This window comes from Musca autumnalis, unplaced genomic scaffold, assembly GCF_047663935.1.
Source record: "Musca autumnalis isolate F117 unplaced genomic scaffold, ASM4766393v1 scaffold_2, whole genome shotgun sequence".
Taxonomy (NCBI): Eukaryota; Metazoa; Arthropoda; class Insecta; order Diptera; family Muscidae; genus Musca; species Musca autumnalis.
This window is the reverse complement of record NW_027411755.1, coordinates 148,557,980-148,569,265: the sequence shown is the minus strand read 5'-3', so window position 1 is coordinate 148,569,265 and position 11,286 is coordinate 148,557,980. Positions and strand designations below refer to the sequence as shown.

The following is an 11,286-nucleotide window of genomic DNA, read 5'->3' as shown; positions in this document are numbered from 1 at the left end:
CTCGTAAAAGAGAGTAAGAAAGAAATTTTGTTGTCACATAAAAGTTTTTTCAAAAAGTTCGGGAACGCAAAAATGGAAAAAACGTCAAAAAGCTGGAACAAATGTCTAAGTCGGCGTACCAGCCAATCAGACGCCGGCATCCATGTTACTATTTTTTACACGCTCAAATTTGTCGAGTAAAAAGTTTTTAAAGAGAACGTCATTCAGCGCCATTTTTGTTTAAAGAGAAGTGAACATTTTACAAGTTTTTTGTGTATGGGAACGGGTTTTCTGGTAAAATGTGTAAAAGTCGTAAAAATTGTTAAAACTTTTTAGTTCTGGAACAAAGCTACTGTTTCTCCTCATGTAGTAGGACAAGAATTTCCAAAATTTCCAAAAAAATAAGAACACAAATGTTTGCATTCCAAAACGATTCGAAATTCATCACATACCTGTATATCGTTGTAATCAAAATCGGAAAGACTACCTCCGATGAAAATATCAAAGCAATCCCCAAATAGCCTTTAAATTACAATTAATTACGAAAATTTTGAACGTTTTGAGTTTTCCGATATAAATTTGCTTGAAACCTTATATCCGTTTATATCGGCTGAACCGGATACACAGCTTGTAAGTTATCGTGCTCACAAGTCATCCTATTGGGTACCGGCAGGCGTTTTTAGATCTTTGAGCCATTAACTCGGGAAGGGTGGACTTTTCCACCAATAAATTGAACAGCAAAGACAACCTCTTGCAAAAATTTCAAAACGAAAAATGTTGAAATTTTGTGTGGAAGTTTACCGAATAAGTCCATATTCGAACCTGATATATGTCTCGAAGAAAAATGACGATGAAATGTCCGACATAACATTAACTTAACCAAGTGTTGTTGTTGCTAGCTTAGTAAATATTTACTACATATCGCTCAAAGAAATTTCAAAACATCCAGTTTCGAGAAAAACGTGTTTTAATTTGCAGATTGGAATTTGAATTTCAAACATAAAATAACTATTTGGGCCATCTTTTGCAAGGATTTAACCAGATATCAGCGCAAAATGTTTATGTAAGATCAAGCATGATTTGAAGTGCTTTAGTGCTCAGTAAACACAAGAAAGTAAGAAAGTTTTCCTGTCATTTTATGCCAACTCCTAGTAAATAAGCTGTAACTCATTAAGTTTGACAGATAGCAATGCAAAAAAATTACACAAAATAAAGAATCAAAAACGCACTTTTCTAATTTGAATATATAAGAAATATATTTGGGATACCCTGTATATAAAATTTAGTTACTTATGTTTTGAAATATTTAATATATAACCAAAAACAAATCTTTACTAATTTAATATATCAAGCCACAATTTTTTTATTATTAAATTAAAAACAAATCAATTATTTAATTAATTTCTTATATTATTTTCACAAAATATTTTATAGATTAGCAAGTTGAGAAGTTTTGGGACGAGATACTAACAACTTTCATCCAATTGTTTGTTTGATCACTTTGAATCCAGCGCACTTTTAAATAAATATTTGTTATGCCGAGAGCCTTTTCTGTGGGTCTAGCAAATGGGTTAGTACTGAACGGCGATTGGAATTGTAAAAGACTGCTTGCCAGGATAGAATCAGATCAATCAGATTAACAAATTACGTTTTTTATAGTTTGAAGTTTTTGAAGAATATGTTTTTTTTCGATGATTTAAAGAGATGAGTTTTGATATTTCAATTCAGGATAATATTGTTTAAATGAAATGAGCTGGAAGTTAATGTACCTTTTTTTAAAGAATTCAAATTTTAAATGTGGAACTAGTAGGTGTTGTGGAATTTCTATTAGCATAAACATTCGGATATATATTACTTTTGTTGCTTTATCTTTATGAAAAAACAACATTTGTTTCCAAAAATCATTTAAAATAAAATACAAAGTTTTTTGTTGAATTTAATTTAAAAATCTTTTTTTGATTTTTTTTTCAAGCAATGCTCAAAGAAATCCACAACAACTAGCCGGCAAAAGTTTTAGCATTCACACTACAGGGGAATATGAAATTATTTATTAAATCTATATTTAATATTCTACTAAACTAAGATTAAAATTATTAAGCTTTTGTTAATCTACAAACAAAGTGATAATGAATTTGATTTTGCAAATAAAAAATATTAAAGAGATTTCATGAAATTAATTAAATTAAATTTAACATAATATCATGTTGTTATTTGTTTATATACAATAAATATTTTTTTCTAAAAACAAGAGAATAGAAGTGTTTAGAGTTTTATTTTTACTTTGTTGAAGTGACTTAAATTTACAGGAGTGTTGTTTTTAATAAATTGAAAAATGTTATATCAAACAAAATAGTTATTTTAATTTAATTTTTTTGTTTGTTTTAGAGTTATGTTTTTTATTTCTTTATTTTTGTCAATATATACTATTCATTAAATTATTAAAGCTGACACTTATCCAGTACACAATTTTTTGTTTGCTATATTTTGAGTTACTGTTTTGTTTGTTATTTTTGTTGTTGTTGTTTTTTTACAAATTCGACATTTAACATGTCTCGTAGTTGTCTTAAATTAAAATTCTTGTTTTTACTTCACATTATTTTATACAAAAAATGTTTAAAGTATAATTTCTGTTCATTAAGTTCATTTATTTATTTTGTATGTAGTTTTTGTTAAATATATTTAGCTAAAATTTAAGACACATTAGGCTTCTTAGCGTTTTTATTTTTTTTTTTTTCAAATTATTTTTCCCATAACGTTGAAAAACGTTATTGGAGAAAACAATATTTTGCAGCATTCGTTAAATAACTCATTTTGTAGTTTTTTTTCTTGTGGATTTAATAATAAAAATTTACAAAAAAATTACTCAACAGAAACCGAAATATTCTTTGTGGGTTTTTTGTTTTAAATTTGTTGTGAGTTGTTTTGTTTTGTATTTAATTTTGTATTTTGTTTGAAAACTTTGCTATTTGTTGTTTAAAAATTTAGTAGAGGAGATAAAACACAACAATACGTAAAAAGTTTAAATAAAAAGGTAATTTTGGCACTTTACGAAAATGCGTTTTCATTTTTATAATAAAATCATAAATAACAAATTAAAATATTATGATTTTTTAAATGTATGTATTAAGGTTAACCTAACAATATTTATGATTGTTCTCACACGTTCTATAATCTGTATGCAACTTTTCTGCCATTATATTTTTAGGGTAGTTAAGACAGAGAGGCAAATGTGAATTGAAGAGAAAGAGAGAATTTTTAGCGCATCAAAAAAAAAAAAACGCAATTGTTTTCTGTTTTTCAAAATAGTCAGGCTTAATCCCATAGTCGTTGTTTCAATATATTATAAATGTCGCCATCCCAAATTAAAAATGCCAACTCTCCTATCTTTTTTTTTTCTTTTTAATTGGGACAGTTCTAAAATGTTTTTACGATTTACTTTGAAATCACCCTTAAAGCCGATCTTAATTTAATATGAAACAATGGAGTTAAGTTTATGATCTTTAGACGGAGGGACAACAGCATGTTTTTTTTTTTTTGCTCAAAGAGAAATACGATTTTTTATATTTGAAAATTTTGCTTATTAGGGTGAAGATTATTTTAATATTAATTTTAAGTAATTGCTCTTTGGAGTCCAGCTTAATGAGAGTAGATTTTTTGCAAGTGAAAGTCGAAGTTTCGAACCCACACAACCGCCATTATGTGACCGGTTTTGCTGTTGGTAGCAGCTCATCAAAAAAAAAAAAATCGACTGTGGAGATGCATCTCTGTCATCCAACTTTTCATTTCTCAAATGCAAATTGTTTTTTTAGAGTCATGAGCTTTTTTATCATTCAACCTGGCTTCCACTACAAAAGCTTTTAGCTCAGCCTTCGGAAGTTCGGAAAATTTTGCTTTTAGGGCGAAGATAATTTTAACATTAATTTTAATTTTCGTTGGAGTGGAGCTAAATGACGGAAGATTTTTTGCAAGTGAAAAGGGAAAGCCGAAAATTCGAACCCTTAAAAATTATTTTAAATAAAAAACTTAAAAGTGTGGAAGCTTTCAAAGGGATTGATCTTCGACTGATATATGAAACAGTTAAAGGAATAACAACGAATTTCCTTATGAAAAAAAAAACAATTTTGTGTGGCTACAGGGTAGGGTTTTAGAAATTTCGACCATATCTCGAGAAGTCAAAAAATTTTGTCGTTGTAACCATGGTGTAAGTGATAATAATACGGGTTTGAACTTTTTTTATAAACTGAATTGTCAGAATATATTAGAATCTACCCCGAATATTCCAAAATTTAATAAATAGATTTCCAATCTATTCTATTCAGTGCCGCTTAATAAATATATGAAATATAATGTATCATATTATGTATAGAGTAATTTCGATGCTAATTAAAATAACATTTTAAATCTTTTCATTTATTTCCAGTAAATTTTTCTGAACTATTTTGGAAATACCCTTTTATTCAAATGTTGCCATGACATTTAATTCCCATAAAACCATGTTGTTATTGTAAAACTGTTAGTTGTTGTAATTCATGCAAACATTTTACTGCTTACGCCATGGTTGTAACCAGGTTCACAAGGGCTAAAACATTTCAAACATTTTCTTCACAAAAGTAAAGTGATAGAATATTAGGTTAGGTAAAATGTTAGGATCCATTGGTCCAGGCCAGGAAACTACCCTAAGCTAAAACATTCATTCCAACCACAGCAGGAGCTGGATTCTTGTTTTTTTTTTTTTTTTTTTTTTTTTAACTCTATAAATATTTGAAATTAAAAATATTTCTTTTATAATGTTTTTCATTTGACAGTTTTTTTCCTTTATAAAAGTTTTCACTTCACAGCCTCAGGCTGTGATTTCAACAATACAGGTACGCTTTAAACAATTAAAAAAGCGTTAAGTTCCGCCGGGCCGAAATTTTTATAGTCTCCACCATGGAATATTCTCAATTTTTTTACCGTTACGAAGCTACAATGCCTACAATTCTAGGTGGAGAAGTTTTTTGACCTCTAGGATTAATACCCCTAATACCTAATTTTAGCTAATTAGTTCGGCCAAAAACTTAAAAACATCTGAAATCGGGTCGTGCCGCTATATGGGGGGTATACCACAACGTGGGAACAGGTTCAAAATTTTTCATGTATAAGTTTTTAACCAGGGATCCTTAAATCTTGCCCAAAATTGTAGATAAAAACAAAGACAACTGAAATCCGCGAGACCGTTTTACAGGACCATACCACAACGTGGACGGACCTTTGTTGACAGTTTTTAGTGGAGAATTTGTGTGATCACTTTGAATCGCCAATAAATACAGGTAGTGTGATCAAAAATGTAGCTAATATCTTCAAAATCAGAAGGTAGCGTTATGTTGATAATTTTTTGGTGGAGAAGTTGTATGACCACTAAGAACCTCAAAACATGGACCTAAGTTGGCAATTTATGTAAAACTACAAAACATAGACCTATGTTGACAATTTTTAGTGGAGAAGTTTTGTGACCCCTCGTACCCTAAAATGTTAAATTACCTCTAGTGTGGTCAAAAACTTTACCTAAAATCCTCAATATACCTGAAATCGGGCGGTACCATTATATGTGGACTATTTTCAAAACGTAGACCTATGTCCATATTTTTTACTGGAGACGACTTTGAACGTTAACTGCCTGTTTATGGGGGCTATTACAAAACATGGACCTATGTCTACTGTTTTTGGTGGAGATTTTTTTAACACTAAGTACCAAATTAGAGACTATTCGGCATTAAAATGTGAATTAAAACTCTAAAATGCCTAAAATAGGGCGGTATGACCTTATCGGGTAACCTTTCAACAAAAGTTGACAACTTTTTCTCTTCGTTGCAAATTAAGGACTTTTTTCGCATGTTTTTATTCGGAAATTGATTTACGGAATTTGATCTGCCGAAGGAATCCTTTGGTCCAGTTTTTCTGGAATCCACTTAGATAGTGTTTAAGGACTTATCTTCGGAGACGAGCCAAATCCAACGCCTTCTGTTTCGTTGGTAAAACTGATCATGTGGCAACTGTTCCTTTTGAGCAACGTGGCACGTTCAATTCCGACAGTTACACCACAATTTGTTTTCAGAGAAATTCGAAAAACAAACCATTGTGCACCATGACTATGCGAGCTCTCACACATAGCATCAAACCAGCGCCATTTTGAACAGCCAAAACGTGAATGGCTGTTCCAATGGCTTTTTTTATTCCCGCACATGAAAAAACAAGAGAGCAAAGGCTATTGTTGGGACGGGGCCGACTATGTGATACCCTACACCACAACCCTGTGCATAAGCTTTTCACTTGTAAACATTTTTTAGGGCAATACTAAAGTTATCAGGCACCCTGACTTTTATACCAAATGACTTAGGGCTAACTGAAACAAAGTAATAAAAAGCAAAGCTGGGATATTCGGCATTACAATTAAAAAAATGGCAAATAAGATGTATTACCGACTATCTTTCCTTCTTCCATTGACAGGCTTTCCTTTTGTAATACCCCTACTAGAAGCGGAGTTATTCGCATACGAATAAAAATTTGAATTCTTCTTGCCATTCCGACCGCTTAATATTATCCGACCATGACTAAACTCAGAAGCCTCTCTAGGATCCGCAATAACCACCAAAATTTTGTGACGAACCGATAAAAATTTCGAACTATAGCGGGATTACATAAACAAAATGGAAAAATATCTTCGTTGTTTGACCAACTACGCCAACCTATTTTGAATTAATGCCAAGGGTATCTTTTCTTTTTCCTACTAGAAGCGGGGATAAGTTTTTTTGACCATTTCGATCCATGAATACGATCCAATCATTACCAAAATCTATAAGCTTCTTCCTCTCTGGAAAATTTCGTAACGAACCGATCAAAATTGCGATCGGTAGCGCGATTACAAAAAAAAAAAACATGGAAAAATGGGATGTTGTTTGACCACCTACGCCCACCTACTTTGCATCACTGTAAAGATAGAATTTTCTACTTTTATGGTCAGGCTGTGCCTTAGAAAGGTTCCCAACCAAAGCTGTAATATTCGGCATTACAATTGAAACCACAAACATTAAAACTTGGGTTGGATTAGTGACTATTGCGACATCTCCGTCGTTTGACCACCTGAGCTTACTTACTTTGCATTGTTGTAAAGGTGAAGTTTTCCACTTTCATTATCAGGCTTTGCTTTTGGTGTACCCCTGATATATGAGGAGAATAAAACGTTGATTTCTTCTCCACATAAGTTTTTTTCCCATTCCGATCCCTGAATATTATCCAACCGTCACCAATAGGTTTCTTCCCCCCTAGGGCCACCATCAATCCCCAAAATTTTGTGACGATCCGATCAAAATTGCGACCTGTAGTTTGATTAGATGGACCGGCGGACACACATAGCCAGATCGACTTAGCGCGTCGAGACATTCATTTTGGTATATATAAGTATAGGTCTATTTCGATGCGTTACAAAACTTTTGGGAAAAAACCAACTTGTAATACCCTCCCCAAATAGTGGTGTATGGTATGGAAATCCGCTTAGATGCAGTTTAAGGTCTTGCCTTGGAAAGCTTTGATATTTGCACCGCATTTGTTCGTTCGGGTTCCGATACTTTCCTGACTTTATGTGTTTGAGAGAAAAATTACTTTGAATGAATTATGGACCAATATGTGTTGACGGTGAATACCGGCGTCGTCTAAACCCCGAGCTGTACCAGACGACCGATATCCATGTATCAAACTACAACGATTGCGTCGGCTGGGCCATTTCAAGAGGATAGATAGACGATCGCGGTGCTTCAAAAGAAGTTTATAATATCGTCAGAGCTATCGAATCATGGATATATATCCGAATAAGCCCGAAATAAAACAGCAATCGAGGGTGTGACACTTCGAAGACGAGCCAAATTCAACGAACGTTATTAGTGGAAGAAGCACTTCGAATCAATTGGTAGCCAGTTTCATCGGCAAAACGGGTCATGTGGCGACCACAATTTATTTGCCTGAAGTTTTCGAAGAAATTCGAAAAACGAACTAGAAATTGTGCACCATGACAATGAAACATCGCACACTGGTGGAAATCGCTGATCTAGCGACGCGAAAGTCAAAAAATAAAATTATAAAATTCCATTGTATCGATTACAGACACTTTAATGACAAAATTTTTTTATTTTTGTTGATGTAAATATTCACTCAGTTATTCACAATCAAATACAAGAAATTGAAAAAAAATTTGCTAAGAAATTAACTTCATATTTGTTGAAATGTTAAATAAATTCGTAATTAAACTGAACAACGTTTATTTTTAATTGATAAATTGTTTGGGGTCTGGAGGTACACAGTTATTTAGCAATAAAAAATCAATATTTATAGTGTTTTTATGAGTTGTACGAGATTATTCCATAGGGCGCATCTTGTAAATTTGGCCGAACTTGGGTTTGATTATTTTTTTTTTTGGGAAATTAAATTGGGCTCTCTGGATACGGAATAACCACATTAGAGCTGCAAATTTTCTGCACTTTTAAAATATGCGATTTTGCTTGAAATTAATACAAATTTACGTGTGCATTTGTATGGGAGCTACAGTATCGGCCAAAACTAAAGCACCCACTCAGTAAATTTTTTTGAAATGATAATTTTTTTATGAAAACTAAATTATAAATTTATTTTTTATTTTTCTTTTTGTTTATTTATATCTTTATAATTGGAAAATACAAAAATAAGGAATTCAGAATTTAACAAACAAAAGTTAAAATTCAAAAAATATTTTAGGTCGCAAATATTAGCGGACAAAACTAAAGCACCCCCCAATTTGAGGTACAACAAAAACTATTGAAATCAATATTTCGTTGCGTATCCTCTATTCTGAATGGCACAATCACATTTTTTTGGTATAGAAGATACTAAATTATTAATTACTGCAGGCGAAGTAATTGATTTTCGGAAAATTTACCTTAAATACTGAAAATCGGAAGGTACCGTTATATGGAGGCTATACCCAAACGTGGGCCCAGGATTTTTGGTGGATATGTTTTGTGACCACTAAGAACCCTAAGTACCAAATTACAGCTAATTTAGTAGGAAAATGTGGCTTATATATCCGAAATAAAGAAGATCGGAAGGTACCGCTATAAGGGGGCTATACCAAAACATTAGCCGATATTGTTCATATTCATCTAAAAATGATGCTACAGCATCCACTAGTCAAATACAATACGCTAACGTTTAAAAATTAGCAAAAGAACGAATTGCAGAAGAACGATAGACGCCGGCTTATTCAGTCGACGACCAGCAAAAAAAAAAACCTTTCGTATCGACTAAAAATGAAGGAGCCAGACTGGCATTCGCCAAGACCCATTTGAACTGTTTTCCGACGAATCTATGTTTAATTTAAAGTATTCAGATGGTAAAAGGCTTGGACCAAATGAGCAACCGTTAAATCCTAAATATTGCAAAGACGCTGTAAAACATGGAGGCGGAAGGTTTTTTGCTGGTCGTCGACTGAATAAGCCGGCGTCTACCGTTCTTTTGCAATTCGTTCTTTTGCTAATTTTTAAACCTAAGGGATTTAGTATTTGACCAGAGAATGCTGTAGCATCATTTTTGGATGAATATGAACAATATCGGCTAATGTTTTGGTATAGCCCCCTTGTAGCGGTACCTTCCGATCTTCGGTATTTCAGATATTTAAGCCACATTTTCCTACTAAATTAGCTGTAATTTGGTACTTACGGTTCCTAGTGGTCACAAAACATATTTACCAAAAATCGTGGACCTGGGTTCACGTTTGTGTGTAGCCCCCATATAACGGCAACTTCCGATTTTCAGTATTTTGAGGATTTAAGCTAAATTTTCCGAAAACCGATTATTTCGCCTGCAATAATTAATAATTTAGTATCCTTCATGCCTGAAAGATGTGATTATGTCATCCAGAATAGAGGATAAGTAACGAAATATTGATTTCAATAGTTTTTGCTGTACCTCAAATGGGGGGGTGCTTTAGTTTTGTCCGCTTATATTTGCGACCTAAAATGTTTTTTGAATTTTAACTTTTGTTTATTAAATTCTGGTATTCTTATTTTTGTATTTTTCAATTATAAAGATATAAATAAATAAAAAGAAAAATAAAAAATAAATTTATAATTTAGTTTTTATAAAAAAATTATCATTTCAAAAAAATTTACTGAGGGGGTGCTTTAGTTTTGGCCGATACTGTATATCAAAATATGGACCTATCTTGAGAAATTTTTGCAAGGAGGAGTTCTACCACCGGGCACACTAAAATACCATATTATTATTACCATATTACTAAATCTGTTAATTAATATGGGATAACAAGGAATAATTCAACGAATCGGTGGGGCTACATCGAAATAAAAATCCGCATTGAAAATGTTTTGTAAGAATACTTTACACGCAGTGAGAACACGGAATGCAAAATTACAGCCAAGTCGGTTGAAAAATGTTTTCATGATATTCAAAATACCTTAAATCGGGAGGTACGGTTACATGGGGACTATATCAAAAAGTGCACATTTGTCCATAATATTTGGTGGAAATGTGTTTTGGCCACTAGGAACACTAAGTACCAAATTACAGCAAATTTGCTACGAAAATGCGGCTTAAATCCTTAAAATACCGAAAATCGGAAGGTGCCGTTATATGGGGGCTATGCCAAAACATTAACCGATGTTGTTCATATTCGGCCCACAGACACAGGCTGAGTTTGTGGAAAATTTCAGTAACATATCTCAATTCGTTTGCAAGTTAGTAATTTCGCGCCGCTAGATCAGTGGTTTCGACCACTGTGCATCGGCTGAAACCATTGACTTTTTGACAGCCAAAACGTGGAATGAATATATCATCCGCCGTACAGCCCTTATTTTAGAGGTCGACGGTTTTCGTCGGCAGAAGATGTTGTTGAAACGTTCAAAACCCATATTTGGGCCTAACCGAGCCTTTTCCTCGATATTAATTTGAAATTTATAGGAACGAAGGAAGACATGGATCCAATATCAAAATTTTGTTTCTCTTTGAACATTATCTATAATTAAAAAAAAACTCTCTTTATTCTCTATCTTTCTCTCTCTCTGTCTTACCATTTTCCGCATCAAGTTTTTGCCCTGTAAAGCAATCTCCAATGTTGTTTCCTTCTTGTTTTTTTGTTATGTTCAAATCATGGTACAATAATACAGGTAGCATTATCATGCCAGCTGATGGTAACATAATGTGTCATCTGCATTGAATTGATGTCAAATTTTGACACCTTATGTTACCAACAATTGCAGATGCGGCTACCTGTGTATTTGTACCATG

The 11,286-nt window shown here is 32.7% G+C and overlaps 1 long non-coding RNA gene across 1 annotated transcript; it reads left to right on the top strand.

Annotated features, from left to right (window-relative positions):
* The first annotated feature begins 389 nt into the window (after positions 1-389).
* LOC141394721 (uncharacterized) lies at positions 390-3,680 on the top strand. The gene is made up of 2 exons (XR_012410477.1): positions 390-3,264; positions 3,392-3,680. It is a non-coding gene; the product is annotated as an uncharacterized lncRNA (long non-coding RNA).
* Positions 3,681-11,286: the final 7,606 nt, after the last annotated feature.